Raw genomic sequence first — 16212 nt, 5'->3', positions numbered from 1 at the left:
GTGCACATTGTAAAGATTTCTTTTATAACAAAGAACATACTTTTAGATATTTGTTCTAAAATAGCCTACAGTATGTAATCAATTCAGTACAACTAATGTGAGCACCAACTATGTGCATTACACCAAAGATCTCTGTTTATAATAGAAGATACAACTTCTGACTCCCAGTGGTTCATTAAAAAGTTCCATGAAATAAATATCAGTGGCTAATATTTATCTGATAGTTTTATACTATTTTTCAAGGCTTCAATAGGCATCATTTTATTTTATTTTTACAACCCCTAGAGGAATGTAAGTTGAATGAGTTACATTCAACTCTGCTAGGCTCTATTTACATATGAATAAACAAATTAGGAAACTTGGCTGAATTTATTTATATCTCTCAGACTGTCCAGTTATATATTATTCTGTTGCTAGGATTTGGAAGAACCTAATTTATGGCCCAGATTCTTCCTTTAAGATCAACATTAGTAATCTCTCAATTTACTAAAAGGCTTTTTGCCATTCTTCCCCTTCAAAGCATCCTAATCATAGCCGCCTATTAAATATTGCAATTTCTCTATTCTGAAGAAGTGAAGAGATTTCTAGAGTGAAAAAAAGTTCCTGGGCTTTCACATGCTTTAATAATCCAGGCTGTCAGATTCTGCTACTTCCCTAAAGCCCACACTCAAGAGTCATTTCAGTAGAAATTATTTTCATTCATTATCAGTAGTTTTCTCTGTGTTGCTTTTTTCCTCCAAACCAGCTGAAAAGTCCTGAAACACAGGATTTGTTTCTAGGCCCCATTTGTCTTTTGCTTCCAAAGCGGCACAGTGACCTCGGCAAGCTGTATCCAGGAGCAAGTAAGAAGGAAGTGGGAGAATTATTTTTTCCTTTATTATTTTCTTTTTTATCCTGCTTCCGTTGACAATATCCTCCCTGCCAAACTTGGGTCTCCATAAACAGAATGACAATAGAAGGTCTTTTTTCCAAAATGAAGCAACTTAGTGCTTCAAACTTGAATTGAGCACGTTGGCCTAGTAAGTAAACGAACTGGCTTTCGGCCTTAATGAGAAACTTTCAGAAAGTGTTTTCATTAAAGATATAAACTGAGGAAGGGATGGAGAAAGACATTTTTATATGTCGGGTGTTTATAGGTATTTTTCATTTTCAAAAGACTCCAAGTCACATATCAACAGTGTCAGTTTCCTTCTAGTTCACAGGTTTTCCCAGAATATTTAGATGTAATCTGTTATTTGACGGGATTTAGGAACATTCTGGGGAAAAAATACGCATCCTTATTATTTGCCCCAGAATTTAGGAATAAGATAATTATTTGAACACAAATAAAGAGGGCTAAATTCGTCGAGGCATTGGTGGTTCAGTGGTAGAATTCTCGCCTGCCACGCGGGAGGCCCGGGTTCGATTCCCGGCCAATGCATCAGGTTTACCTTTTCCCGAAAAGCCGCAAACAAGAAGTATTTTAAGCTAAGTGCACTTCTGGCAATTTACTGGTAATTTACAATTTCACCTTTGTAAATTCACAATTTCAATTTTATAAATTATACCTATTGGCATGCATTTGGTTTTCCAACAACCAAAAAAACCTCAATTGATAGTAGTCTTTAGAAGGTGATTTGTGAGTAAGTGGTATTTGGAGGTGGAATGTGGCCACGTACAGACATATATGCAGTATTCCTACTCTTCGAAGCAGCTTTAGAAAGATATTCATAATATTTTAGATCTAAGAAAGTGCCAAAATTTATCCCCTTGAAAATGAATTAAAAAACACGGAACACGTGTTAGCAGAGTGGCGCAGCGGAAGCGTGCTGGGCCCATAACCCAGAGGTCGATGGATCGAAACCATCCTCTGCTATTTGCGGTGTCTTTTTGTTGATTGAAACCTGATCTTAGAAGGGACTGAATGCTTTTACAACAGACTATCACATCTAGCTTGCGTACTAGCTCTGATGTGTAAGAATCCCTAAAGTTGCTTGTTAGAAATACCTCTTTCCCATTTTTAACGGAGGTAAATCTTATTCTTTACGTCCGATAAATCTGTTGGAATTTAATCTTTCAGATTTGGGGACCACTACACCTCGTAGGGATTGGAATGTGACCTTCGTAAGATCTCTGGTATACCTCAGACAAAGGTTACATTTTGTGATAAGATCTGTAACCAACATCTCAATCTTCAAATTGTTGATATTTTTATCATGATGACAGGCATTCCAGAACAGCTGTTAAAATGAAAGGACATTTGTAACAGGCTAGATATTCCTCATGGGAATATATCTAGACAATCTAATCAGTTCTGTAGTCGTGGCCGAGTGGTTAAGGCGATGGACTTGAAATCCATTGGGGTCTCCCCGCGCAGGTTCGAATCCTGCCGGCTACGTAGTCTTTTTTTTTTTTTTTTTTTTCTCCTCCTCTCCAGGTCCAAGTACCAACTGTGGAAACTTGACACGAAATACACTGTTTCCCTGATTATTATTATCTTTCTCCATAAAATTGGATGGAGGAAATTTTAGTTCCCTAGTATAACTGTCTGTAGAGAAAATCTTTGAAATTTACTTTGGTAAACGCTAGGGATTTCTGAGACCATTATAATTTTTTTTTTTAAGCTCAGGCATTAATTCATTTTGAATTACTATCTCCCGAACTTAAATTCAGTTCGGTCTGACTTTCGATCCTCACTTGCCTCGTTTTCCCCTTAATGAACTTCCAAGAATTTGGGTATATCAAGGCATCACTATTCTACTCGTGAATATTTTGACGTTTCAGAACCAGTATTTCAAACAGAAATTTCCAACATTTCCTTCTGGAGCCCTCTTATCATTCCATTTAGGAGGCCAGATTGTAGGGAGGAAGTATCAGTTGAAGAATATTCAAAACTGTTTTCAGATTTTGGCTAAATTTTATTAAAAAAAAAAAAACAAACAAAAAACCCCAAACATACGAAAAACTGTTTCGCTTGCTAAAACTCTTTCTAAGACATACGCACACGGTATATACGACAGAAATAAGTATGAATATAACAAAAATTCAACTTGTATTAAACTTGCAATCGATCCATTTGGAAATGCGGATAAGCAAAAATAAGTTTGTAAAAATACTCCAAAATTTTTCCTTAATCTCAAAATTACCAATAATTTCCTAATTTATCTTGAACGTTTTTCTTCTTTTTCTATATTCACACATGTCCTATGGAATTTTTAAGTGTAGACACCATATATAGACATTCATGGCCCAGGTCAGAAATTCAGTAAGTGCAGTTTTGATTTTGCAAGGAAGGCAGGTACTCAAACCCTACGTGGACTCAGAGTAACTGGAAGCAAAGTGAGCTCTACGCTTTTCGCATTGTGGAGCACTGATAATGAGGCCTTCATTCATACAAGACAGAAATCATCAGAATAAAGTGCATGTGACACACTGCAGCCACGTTTCTAACTGCTTGCCTCAAAGAGCATGTGGTGGCCCCATGGTGTAATGGTTAGCACTCTGGACTTTGAATCCAGCGATCCGAGTTCAAATCTCGGTGGGACCTGACTTTTGGTGCCTTCCCTCCCCTTCTCTTCAATCACTGTGGTACCTCGAGGAGGCCAGACACCTAAGCACGGCTAGACACCCCATCCCCGTCAGCAAGGAGGCAATGTCCTGCCGAACAACTTTCTTCATCCATTCATCTGAGATTTCCCATCTGTTGTCTTCTTCTCCATTTCCTTCTCTGGACCACAGAATCCCCTCAGATTCTAGTAATTTAGATTGCTGTCTGCTTGACTATTCGCGTTTTATACCCCTGACCTCAGTTCTGGGTCCAAGTTCCATCAGTTTTTAATATGAACTGGGTCCTGAGAAATTCGTAGTGCCTGTGAGCCTTGGTCGTTGCATTTCACTCGGATCCTTTGCTGACTGGGATACAACTGATTCTTTATATATATTTTTAAGATAAAAATTATAGTTCACAAAGTCCTGAATAGAAGCACAGGCTCTTCAATGAATATTCAGAAATCTTCCAGGAGACAGTAGGTTGTAGTGGCCCCATGGTGTAATGGTTAGCACTCTGGACTTTGAATCCAGCGATCCGAGTTCAAATCTCGGTGGGACCTTCATTAGTTTTGGTGGCCAGCCAATTTTCTCTCGGTTTGCCTCAAATTGATAATGTACACATCGGTTTCCGGGCATAACCTTCCCACTCAGGCATCCTCCGGAGAAGCATTCTCCCTTACTTTCTTCTGGGACTCCTATGAAGTGGGTCAGATCTGTAAGTGAACTACGTACTTGAGTGATTAAGAGTTCATATATCAGAGGCCTTTACAGAGTCCCAGAAGACAGGCCCCACCTGTGACCCTTTTCTCCTTCGGAGCTCAGGCAAATGCTCTGTAGGCTGCAAAACTCTGCATACAGACCAGAAAATGTCCAAAACATAGAATAAGATTCTAAGCTATTGGTCATCTGAGAGTCTCCACTGTCTCTTTACAGGACAGTGTTAAGTCTCCACTGTCTCTTAATGTTCCCACTGAATCTATGCTGAAGCCTTTGAAAGATCAACTGACCAGGATACAAATCTTCCTGTGAAGGTTACTTATATCAAGGTCCCATGGTGAAGTGGTTGACCCTCTGGTCTCTGAGTACAACAATATCAGCTGTCAGTGGGACTCTAAATTCCTTCTGTTGACTTTCTCACCACAGTTTGAGCATGTATCCTCCAGTACTCTCAATGACAGCAAAATAAGAGTCCCCACAAATGTGTGCCTCTGGCATTCTAGAAAAAGTTCTGCAAAGTTCTTCCTGCTTATTAAGCCCCAGTCATGGAAGTGCTTTAGAACCTCTGTATTAATTTCCTATTGCTGCTGTAGTAATTGACCACAAATTTAGTTACTTAAAACAACACAAATTTACTTTCTTACAGTTTTGGAGTTCAGAAGTCTAAAATCAAGGTTTCAGAATGGCTATGTTTCTTCTGGAGACTTCAATGAAGACTATTTCAAGAGACTTCAAGAATATTTCCTGGCTTTTTTCAATTTTAATGGCCTCTTCCATGCATTGCTTCTTGGTTCTGCATTCACATTTCCTACTATTGAATCTGATCCTCCTTTGGGTCCACTTGGAGAATCCAGGATACTCTTCCATCTTGAAATCCTCAATTTAATCATATCTGCAAAATCTCTTTTTACCATGTAAGGTAACATATTCTTACATATTATGAGTGATATCATACAGTATTTGTCTTCCTTTATATGTATTATCTCACTTAGCATAACACCCTCAAGGTCCATGTTGTCGTGAACGGCAGAGTTTCCTTCTTTCTTGTGGCTGAATAACATTCCATTACACACACACACACACACACCCCGCATTTTCTTTATTCATTTCCTGACAATTTTTTCCCATATCTTGACTATTGTAAACAGTGTTGTAATAAACATAGGAGTGCAGATATATTATTGATATCCTGTTTTCATTTCTTTTGGATAAATAACTAAAACTGGGATTGTTGGATCATAAAATAGACCTAGTTTTAAGCCTTTTGAGGATCCTTCACCCTCTTTTCTTTAGTGCTTGGAGTGTGGTCTTTTATTTTTTTTTTCCTTTATCAAAGCAAGAGGGCCATTTATAGGGAGAAAAGACATTTTCTTCATAAGTTAAAGAAATAATAATAATGTAATTTCACAAATAGAACTCTGTTGTGTAGAGAAATATAATTTTATCGGTGGAAAGTCATGCAGGTGACGAGGTGGCCGAGTGGTTAAGGCGATGGACTGCTAATCCATTGTGCTCTGCACGCGTGGGTTCGAATCCCATCCTCGTCGTCCTGTCCTCTCCCGCTGTAGTGTGGGAGTGAGGTTTTAGTGCCCTGTGAACAAGGTATAAACCGTTACGGACGAACTGTGTAACTTTCACTATTAATAACGCATGTTTTTAACCCCTTTTATAGAGAGATTAGGAAATCCGTCGCGTGGATGAGAGAGTTAAGAAACTGCTGCCTCTGCTCAGGCTCAGGTTTGCTCGCTGATTCTACTGCTTCTCCACCTGAGTCAAAAACTGATTCCGGGCCTTCTGAGTTCCGTTGTCTGTTAACACCCCGCCCAACCCGCTGGCCGCCTCCTTCCTGCCTGCGTTCCAAACGGTGAAGCAAATTACACACTCCCAGGGAGTTTTCTCAAAATGTCCTCGTTTCCACCACACCTTCACACAGCTGAATCAGTAAACCTGAGGGTGACGTCTCTGTGGTTGCAGGCACCACAGGTGATTCTGATGGGCTGAGAACCACGGGTCATTCTCTTCATTCACTGCTCCCAACCGCTCTCCAGCCATGGTTCCTTGTCTCGGCAGTTTTTGTATATTTGCCTTTTAAATCCCAGGCAGCACGTTTCCAGGTCCAAGGCACTCTCTCCTTACACCTCATCACTCCCTACCCGCCCCGCGGTGGCCCCCAATCTCTTCGTCAGACTCTAGCTTTATCTGAATCCTGGTCCCTGCTTTCAGGAGCAGAAACTGTTCACATGCTCTGCTTTTGCTCATGCAGTCACTTCTGCCTGTAAAGTCACTACTCCTTGGTGGCAAAATCTTTTTGCAAGAGGCACATCAAATGTACCTTTTCTGTGAATTCTCAAATGAAAGCATCATTCTCCTCTTTGTGTTTTGTATGAATGAATTTAGTCAAAGATCTTTTCAGGAGTTCCAGGCTCTGTTTCCTTCCTTCTTTGATCATCTTCTGCCACTTATATCTTAATTTTAGCCCGAAATCCCATAAAATCTCATCTGTTCCCCCTCTTTTCTTTCACCTTACAGGCAAACTATAGCAAAGGGCTGAGCACATGGTGTGGAATAACAAAATTTGAAGGGACCGTAAAGATGATCTTTTGGAAAATCCTCCCTCCCATCACCTCTTTTACGGATGAGAAAACCGAGGTAGAGACCAGATAAATTGCTTGTTTTTTTTTTTTTAATCATACTTTTTTTTTTTTTACTAAGGTTCATGGGAACCAAGGTCTTTTAGATCAGGAGATGATAAGGTCTTTCTAAGACTCTTGAGAGTCCCTTGGACTGCAAGGAGATCCAACCAGTCCATTCTGAAGGAGATCAGCCCTGGGATTTCTTTGGAAGGAATGATGCTAAAGCTGAAACTCCAATACTTTGGCCACCTCATGCGAAGAGTTGACTCATTGGAAAAGACTCTGATGCTGGGAGGGACTGGGGGCAGGAGGAGAAGGGGACGACAGAGGATGAGATGGCTGGATGGCATAACTGACTCGATGGACATGAGTCTGAGTGAACTCTGGGAGTTGGTGATGGACAGGGAGGCCTAGGGTGCTGCGATTCATGGGGTCGCAGAGTCGGACATGACTGAGTGACTGAACTGAACTGAACTGAACGTGCTCAAATCCAGTGACTGGGATTATGATTTTTGAAACTTGGAAAATTCTTCTAAAGTACACTGGTCATAGGTCAGCAGATCTTCCAAAGGCTCATGAGGAATGAGACCTATGAAGTACAAATTTTGCAGTAAAATCTGTTTTTGAATTTTTTAAGGTATGGCTTGCCGGGGACCAGCCCCGGCTGATCCAGGGTATTCGAAGGAGAGACGGCTGGGCGAGGGTCAGGGAATAACTGCTTAATTACACTTTAATTAAGGATACAAAGAGTAATAGAATAAGGATAGCTCAGTGAGGAAATTCAGTGGAGAGAAGCGGCTGAAATAAGGATAGCTCAGTAGGAAATTCAGTGGAGAAAAGCGGCTGAAATAAGGATAGCTCAGTAGGAAAATTCAGTGGAGAAAAGAAGCTGAGTGGCTTAGTTTACGCGGAAAATCAATATAACCCGTGACACCAGGTTAGCTCTGACCACGGAGGCCGCAGGCGCCCTCTCGAATAGCGGAAGGTGCCCCACCTTAGACACCTTCTCGAGTGGGTCTTAGAAGCCCAGGCAAATAAATGGTCGCAGAGGACATCCGCGCTCCAGATGGACGCTCAGCTGGAATTTGGGAGAGAGAGTGACATGGGGAGACCAAGTTTCAGTGAACAAGGCCCGCACTTTATTTTCCAAAGTAGTTTTTATACCTAAAGGTATGCATAGAGGAAAATGGGGGAAGGGGTAGAGCCATGCAGCAAGCCAGGCTTTCTTCCTTATCATATGCAAAAGTTCAGGTGATTGACATCATCTTCTGGCCAGGAGGCCTGTTAACATTTTAAGAAACTTATCTTTCTCTAAAGATGATTATTCCAAAGTCAGGCGCCAGCCTTCCAAAAAGCATTGGACAAAGCTGCACTTTACATTTCTATACACCCATTATATCAATCAATACACTGCCAAGGACACAGTAGGTAAGGAGTATGGAGACTTAGCAGCAAACATTGGCCCAACAAGTGAAAAACCCTTCACCAATACAATTTCTAATCAATCTTTTAACTACTCAAAGGAATCTGTGTTTAGGCAGTTTAGAACATCTCCTGCCTCTCACAGTTGGGAGGCTCTGAACAATCACATGTGGCCGGAAAAACCCATTCAGGCAGGCTAGAGGATTTCCAAAGGAGTTTGTAGGTTGAAACACTGTCACATCCAGGAATTATTAACTGGAGCTGTAAGCTAACTCTTTTTCCAGAGAGAGGTAGTGGGAGACAGCCCCCCGTAAAGTCAGAGGTGTAGGTGAAAGCACAAAGCAGAAAGTAGGCAGACTCTGGTTTTGGGGGTAGATGCTCGAGAATTTCCAGGGGGACTCCTGAGGCTCGATCCCGCCTTTGCGTATGCCGAGCCTCCTTCCTCATGACCTTTGTCATGGGCGGAGTGCCTCACGCTGGCTCCCGGCAGTGATAGAATTCCAGTTGAGCTATTTCAGATCCTGAAAGATGATGCTGTGGAAAGTGCTGCACTCAATATGCAATATGCACTCAATATGCAATATGCCGGCTCCCGGCAATGGCTTATGTGGTACATGTGGTTCAAAGATGGCTCACAAACTATAACCCATTTTATTTGGAAAATAAAAACCGAGGAAACGATGATTCAGATTGGAGGCCAAAGTGGAGTCTTGAGGAATTGGTATATTTTTTTTATATCTTTGAATTTTCTCGAATAAATAATCACAGATACTGGATATCTGAGCAGTCAGTCTTAACCGTCTTGCCTGTCCATCCCCATGTTACCTTGTTTGAAAATAAGGTTGTAGGGGTACCACCCTTTTAGATCCTTGTCTCCTCAACTTTGCACACTGTAAACATTCAGCAGATAATCATGAAATAACAGGCTACTGTATATATGTGTATGTATACGTGTGTGCATGATATTGACATGGGAGAAAAAAAAAACTTTGTCCAGGCAGAATATACCTAGGGTATTTGTCACTTCTTTTAATATACATTAAAGGATTATTTGGGGCTTCTCAGTGGGTAAGAAACCCCCGCTCACCTGGTGCAATGTAACAGAGGGAGACACAGGCTGCCTCCCTGGGTTGGAAAGATGGCAACCCATAGTATTTTTGCCTGGAGAATCCCATGGACAGAGGAACCTGGTGGGCTACAGTCCATAGGGTCGAAAAGAGTCCCACGCAAAAGATAATTTTAAATGTGCTAATCTCTTCTATTGTTTCCAAAAAACAGAGAAAGAGGAATATGTTTAGTAGAAAAGAGCTAAGCCTCCATATGACTTGAATCTGGGAACATCATATGTTTCACTAAGAACTCAACATTGGAAATTAAGTTTTCTTCATCCTAACTTATTATTAAATTCAGTTATTTAGGTACAGAAAAAAGTTTTTGTATATTTTGTGTGGTTATCTTCTCTGCCTTCCTGTTTGCATACACTTTGCAAACAGTCCAGCTCTTTTAATGACCTTAATATTTTGTTCTGTAATTTCGGTTTGAATAAAAGCTGTTCTCATCCTTTTGATGGCAATAAAACCAAAGGAAAAAAAAGAAGTTCAGATGGAAAAGACAGGAGAAGAGTGGAAACCAGTGACAGATTCCAGCAGCCAGAACTCAGGACTAACAGAGAAGAGGTTGTGGCTTCGGACGAAGTCATGGGAAAGGAGAGGCAACAGGTTTCCCCCTGTGCTACCAACTGGGGGCTCAGTTGGAGAGAGCTCCACTTACACATCGGAATTTCCTTTTCAATGATAAGCTGAGTCTGTGAAGATGAAACTCAGGAGCTCAAATCCAAATTTAGGGAGAATGTGAGGGCCCCCAAATTATTGGAAGCTTTGTTAGTGTTTTGATTTCCAGCCACTCTTCACTCTGGTTCTCCGAAGGCTTTTGAGAATAATCTCTTAAAAATAGGGCAGAAAGAAAATGGTTCGAGACACAGTAAACACAGGGTTTTCCATCGCCTATCCAGGAGATATGGCTATTAAATTCTATTACAGGAGTGAAAAGTCAAAACTAACCACGAAGGGATTCGAACCCTCAATCTTCTGATCCGAAGTCAGACGCCTTATCCGTTAGGCCACGTGGTCTCCAAGGACATGAGGCTCCTGAGACACTTAATAAATTTTCTGTCTCGTCCTGAATCCTGAAAGCTGCGTAATGGCAAAAAGGCAATGGTCCCTGCACCACCCGCGCCCTGTCTTTAGAAAAATGGAAATTCGAGATTACAGGGGTTATTTGGGGCCAAGGAGTACCACCTTGTGAAAGATAAGAACTGACAATTATTTCGGTCTTGGGTACTCCATGCAGGGAGTATATGGCACATAAAGGATGCCAAAACGTTGCATATATATATATATATGTGTGTGTGTGTATATATATACACACACACACACACAGCCTTGTTGGAGACTATCTTATCTATGAGAAAATTATTGGCCTGGAAATTCAGCCAAAATGATTTTAGAGCATGACTGGTGTCTTTCTTTTCATGACTTTTCCACTCAAGCAAGAGAGTCCGTGTCATCCTTGAAGATGGAGGACAAGGAAGGCTTCTCTAGTACTTGCTTGTGTATATCTTTTTCTTTTTGTGTCTACACTTTTTTTCTTTGCTGTAATAAATCTTAACCTTGGATATATCTTGATTCATGTGAATCCTTCCAGCGAATCACCAACTACTGGGTGGTCATAGGGCTACTGGAAACATCATTTTCCCTTTCCCCCGTTGCACTTAGTGTACACTTTTAAAGAAATATCTGTACTGTACATACGTGTACTATACATAGTTACACATGGTTTTAAAAGCATGTCTACGCTGTAGGCTACTTAATGAGTGTTCTTAGTTCCTAGCACAGTATGTAACATAAACATCTGAATAAGAATATTTTCTGAGAGAGGAAAAAACATATAAAACAGTCCACACATATATTTAAAAATAAGCATAGAGAATAGTTCTGTTAGAGGTTGAAAAGGAAGATAGAGGGTAGACACATTTACAGTAGCGGCCGAAGTGGTCTTCTCAGGTCAGCGTACAATTAAGGTCACCAAACTCTGCACTCTGTCTCAAACTTACTTATTTACTCCAAAGATTAAAACTCTAGTAGTTGCAAAGAATCTGCGCAGGCATGGCCCAGATTTTCAGTTTGTCACTTTAACTACATGGCCTCAGTTTCTTACAAACAGTGCTTTCTGAATTACGAGTAGAAGGAAGCATAAAAAGATCTGGGCTTCCGCTCCTGCTCTCTTAATTCAGCACTTTCACAGCATCACAAGACAATGAACGCTGTCATGAAAACTGGAGACAATAATAACATGGTTACTTTGGCAAACAGAAGAAATCACGGAAACGGTTTTCACATTTATTTTCAGGGCATTTTCTAGTAGTTCAGAAAAAGCTGAAACTAGCAGAGGATGGTTTCGATCCATCGACCTCTGGGTTATGGGCCCAGCACGCTTCCGCTGCGCCACTCTGCTTTACAACCTGAGTGCGTTACTAATAATACCCTTAACTGTACTAGTAAGCACGCCTCTAACGAGAAAACTGTAAGGGCGGGGTCGGGGAGGGGTATTTATTTCAATACTTTGGCTACAAGATGCCAACAGTTCGTATTAATGTCGCTACCAGAATCAGAGAAAACAAGGAATAGAAAAGTAAACATTAATACGGAGTTAAGTTACTGGGCGCAGAAGGAGGAACGGTTAGATAATTAAATCAGAATCACAAGTTTTAATAATCAAAGAAGAAAACGAAAATAAGACGTGAAAAGAACTTTGGTTCCCGCGGCTGGCGAGATTTCTACCGGAGAATCGCTAAGCAACCATGTATTTGCCTTTTGTGAAAAAAATCTTTTGGTTAGATTTCCCTTGGCTTGGTGATGGAAAAGACGAGGTCTTGAAGCTTTTCAACTCGTCTGGAGAGGGGGTTCGGTTTAAAGGGGTTTTGTTACCGGGACGGAGCAGCAGTGCTGAAGGCCCCGTAAACGTGGAGGTAAAGCCGGGCCCTCATTTCCAACGAAGGTTACAGCAGTTCCGGTCATGTGGGCCATGGCTCCAGTGCAACCGTCCCAAAGCATTCTAAGCAGCAAAAGAAAATTAGTAAATGTTAATTTCTTTAGTCTGACCCAGTTTTAAATTGCATTCGAAAATTGCTTAGGGAGGGAGGACCCACCGGAGAATCGTCAGCGGAGGGCCCGCTCGGTGGGCGGGGACTAAGTTGTCGTGACGTCACCCAGAACTGGGTCACGAGGGGAGGGGCGAGCTGGCAGGCTAAATGAATGTGCCCGCGAAAGCGCTTTCAGTTCTCACTTCGGTCCGGAATCCGCTCATATAAAGGAATTGCCTGTGCTTTGTCGCTGCTGTTTTGGAAGTTCTCTTGGCAGCTTTACCATGTCTGGACGCGGCAAGGGCGGGAAGGGCCTTGGAAAAGGTGGCGCTAAGCGTCACCGCAAGGTTCTTCGCGATAACATCCAGGGTATCACCAAGCCCGCCATCCGTCGTCTGGCCCGGCGTGGAGGAGTTAAGCGCATTTCTGGCCTCATCTATGAGGAGACCCGCGGGGTGTTGAAGGTGTTCCTGGAAAATGTGATCCGCGACGCGGTCACCTACACCGAGCATGCCAAGCGCAAAACTGTCACCGCCATGGATGTGGTCTACGCGCTGAAACGCCAGGGCCGCACCCTTTACGGCTTTGGCGGTTAAGCTGCTGGTTCTCGGCGATCCTAATATTTCCACCAAAGGCCCTTTTCAGGGCCGCCCACATATTTCGATGAAAGAGCTGGCTAGCACTTCTTGCTGTTTCTTTTGTTTCCTAAGGCACATCTCTCAAGCTCAGTTTGCGCTAACAAAGCCTACCTCTCGGAACTTAACACTGGAGGATGGCATGGTAACCCACCCCAGTATTTTTGCCCAGATAATACCGTGGGTAGGATTGCAGAGTCAGACATGACTGAGTACGTACGCACACAGGAAGTTTTAGAGAAGTGGAGGTTCACTGTGGTTTTAAAAATAACTTCGGCGCGTTTAAGTTTTAAGAGACCCTGTCTACCCTAGAAAGATTAGCTTAATTCTGGGATATTTCGAATTTGGAATCGAGTATCCGCAGCACTTGAGTATTACAGAGAAGTCGGCTTACACTCACCGCGATGTAGCGATGCTTGGCTCTCCCCCGGCGGTGCCCTGTGCTCAAGATGGCGGCGAGGCAGAGGAACAAAGAAAGCCCGCGCCCGCGGCGGGAAGCGCGACTCGGAACAAAGGCGAATTCACGAGTAGGGCGGGTCTTCCCCTCAGCGGGGGCGCGCTCCTGGCCTCGGCTGGCGTGTGGCGCTGCTGCTGTGCTCTGCTGACTAAAACTTGTACCCATGCATTGGGGGAACAATTAAAATTGACCCACCGGGAGAGCTACCATGTATTAGGTATAGAGGACACTATAGTCTGAATTTCTGTTTGAAAAATTTAAAAAGTCGACAGGCAGTATGTTTTTAAATGAGCAACATAAATGGCACTTAGGCTTAAGATTAAATAAACATTTAAAAAAGTACTATACAGACATCAGGATTTTTTTTTACCTCAAAGGAAGTATGCACTGTTTTTGTTTGTTTAAAAAAGTTACCGGTATACTCACTGCCTAACTAAATACCTAATAGTCGGTGCACATGAACAAATCCCTGTTATACCTTAAATGTCTTAGAGATCTGGTTTGTTTAGAGGAAGATCCAATCTTCCCTTTTGTTCTGTCTCAGGCCTCTTAATGCACTGATACACGTTTTCTCCAGATTTCCCGGATCTCAGTTTTTTGACATTGATTTGATATAGACCTGGCCTATAGAATGTCCTCCTGGTTTGGCTTGTTTCCTGATGGGGTTATTTTCCTTGATTTCTGTACCCTGTATGACCTACAAAGTAGAAGTCATTTCCCCTACATTTGACTGAAATAACATTAATTTTCTTGTCAAGGAACAGGTTATAGATCATTGTATGTAAATACTATTGTACTTCAGGGTCACTTGTTAAGGGGACTATGTAGGTTCTAGGTCAGTCATTGGTTTAGGATAATTATTAATAGTTTCTTCGTAAAATCCGATTTCTCCTCCTTATGGCTGGCAAGTAGTTTGTAGGGTGATACTTTGAAAGCCAGAAATCAATGGAGTCATTTGGAATGTCATCTCTTTTAAAGATATGGGCTCTGGTGTTTAAATATGAAAAGAATCAGATGTTATTGGAGCTAAGGCACTGATTTGAGGAGATAAATTCATACCATTATGTTAATTTAACAAACAAAATTGAGCACATGGCATGTACCAGGCACTGTTCGATGCTATGGAATTACAGCAGTAAACAACGGTGAACAAAACAGTATTTCTAAGTTCATGGAGCTTATATTTTGTTGGAAGGGGCACAGACAAAACAGGTAAAACAGTTTGTTAGATAGTGCTAAGAACAAAACTGAAGCTGGGAAAACCTTTATAGAGTAGAGGAAGGAGATGGTAGTTTAAATGACATAGGAAGATTCGGGGGAGAAAATCTGACTCGAATTCAGAATACGCGGGTTTGATCCCTGGGTTAGGAAGATCCCGTGGAGAAGGAAATGGCAACCTACTCCAGTATTCTTGTCTGGGAAATCCTGTGGACAGAGGATCGTGGTGGGATACAGTCCACGGGGTCACAAGAGTCAGACATGATGTAGTAATTAAACCAGCACCACCAGAAGGCTTTACTTGTAAGTGATGATTGGGGAAAAAAGATTGAGAAAGTGAAGTTCCAAATGGAAGGAGGACTAAGTAGCAAAGCCTGGAGGTAGCAAGGAAGTTATCTGGTGGGCAGAGGGAGGCCAAGGGGGTGTGGAGAAAAAAGAGACCAAGTTTGAGAGGCAAATGGAGGTGAGTAGTTTGCTTATGGCCTTGGAACCCAACACATCTGACTATTAAAAAGATACCTCTAATCCTAGTGAGGCACGAGATAATCCCTGGAAAATGACGCATATGTTGCTTGAACTGGCCATCAAAGGCAGGGAAGACTTAGAGTCACAGGCACTAAGTTGTCCTCAAAACAGTTCAGGGAACAGAATTGTTTTTTCAACAGGGGCAGGCCTGTTAGAAGCGGTTTGTATTGTTCACAGTGCCAGACAAGGAATCCTAATAGGTGTTAAATGCTAGTAGTCTTTCCAGCCCACTGCCTTGTTCAAGACCTCAGGATTCTGAGATTCTAAAGTGGGCAGACCTGAGGGGAACTTCCCGGAACTTCAACTAGCCGCTTTAGCAACATTTAATATTTTAGAGGACTCTCTTTGTGCCAGCACCACCCTAAGGGCTCTTTTATTGATCACCCCAGCCACGTCACATAGTAGTTCTTAATTATTATTCCCATTTTAGAGGTAAGGAAATGCTCACGAAGGGTTTAAGTACCATGTCCAAATTTAGCGTTCAAAGAGGCGAAATACGCTGGGGGATTTCTCCTTAAACCATGGTTATCTATTTCTTAAATATACTTATTTGTTTTCCAGAATACACTGTTTTAAAATGTATTTACAATTAACCTTGGAAAATGAGAAATGAATGCTTTAATTATATGTAGGCTTTAGGGAATTTCCTTCACAAGCACCATGACAAAATGTAGTAACATTTAATGTTCACAAAAGTCTGTGTAGATATAGGGAGAAAAAATTTTCCCTTCTTTCTTTCCATATTCTTTGGTTGGTGTAATTGATACAAGATATATTAACAGGGAAAGGCAAACCGAAACACCTAATTTGTATTACCTCCTCTGTACACTGGAGATCCCCAGTAAAACTGAGAAGACTACAAAATGCCTGAGCCACTACCTTAAAATACCATCTTCAGATTAAAAAAAAAACATGATGGGAGTGGGTAGTCAGTTG

At 41.7% G+C, this 16212-nt stretch overlaps 8 non-coding genes across 8 annotated transcripts; 6 read left to right on the top strand and 2 right to left on the bottom strand.

The window, feature by feature from the left end:
• Positions 1–1349: 1349 nt before the first annotated feature.
• Positions 1350–1420, top strand: TRNAG-GCC (transfer RNA glycine (anticodon GCC)). Its single transcript has one exon. It is a non-coding gene; the product is annotated as a tRNA-Gly (tRNA).
• A 363-nt stretch (positions 1421–1783) lies between these two features.
• Positions 1784–1855, top strand: TRNAM-CAU (transfer RNA methionine (anticodon CAU)). The gene has a single exon. It is a non-coding gene; the product is annotated as a tRNA-Met (tRNA).
• Positions 1856–2295: 440 nt separating this feature from the next.
• Positions 2296–2377, top strand: TRNAS-UGA (transfer RNA serine (anticodon UGA)). Its single transcript has one exon. It is a non-coding gene; the product is annotated as a tRNA-Ser (tRNA).
• A 1077-nt stretch (positions 2378–3454) lies between these two features.
• Positions 3455–3526, top strand: TRNAQ-UUG (transfer RNA glutamine (anticodon UUG)). The gene has a single exon. It is a non-coding gene; the product is annotated as a tRNA-Gln (tRNA).
• A 490-nt stretch (positions 3527–4016) lies between these two features.
• On the top strand, positions 4017–4088 carry TRNAQ-UUG (transfer RNA glutamine (anticodon UUG)). Its single transcript has one exon. It is a non-coding gene; the product is annotated as a tRNA-Gln (tRNA).
• Positions 4089–5710: 1622 nt separating this feature from the next.
• Positions 5711–5792, top strand: TRNAS-GCU (transfer RNA serine (anticodon GCU)). Its single transcript has one exon. It is a non-coding gene; the product is annotated as a tRNA-Ser (tRNA).
• A 4564-nt stretch (positions 5793–10356) lies between these two features.
• Positions 10357–10429, bottom strand: TRNAR-UCG (transfer RNA arginine (anticodon UCG)). The gene has a single exon. It is a non-coding gene; the product is annotated as a tRNA-Arg (tRNA).
• A 1312-nt stretch (positions 10430–11741) lies between these two features.
• On the bottom strand, positions 11742–11813 carry TRNAM-CAU (transfer RNA methionine (anticodon CAU)). The gene has a single exon. It is a non-coding gene; the product is annotated as a tRNA-Met (tRNA).
• Positions 11814–16212: the final 4399 nt, after the last annotated feature.

This window comes from Bubalus kerabau, chromosome 3, assembly GCF_029407905.1.
Source record: "Bubalus kerabau isolate K-KA32 ecotype Philippines breed swamp buffalo chromosome 3, PCC_UOA_SB_1v2, whole genome shotgun sequence".
Lineage (NCBI taxonomy): Eukaryota > Metazoa > Chordata > Mammalia > Artiodactyla > Bovidae > Bubalus > Bubalus kerabau.
Note: the sequence above shows the minus strand (reverse complement) of the source record. Positions and strands in the feature narration are given on the sequence as shown.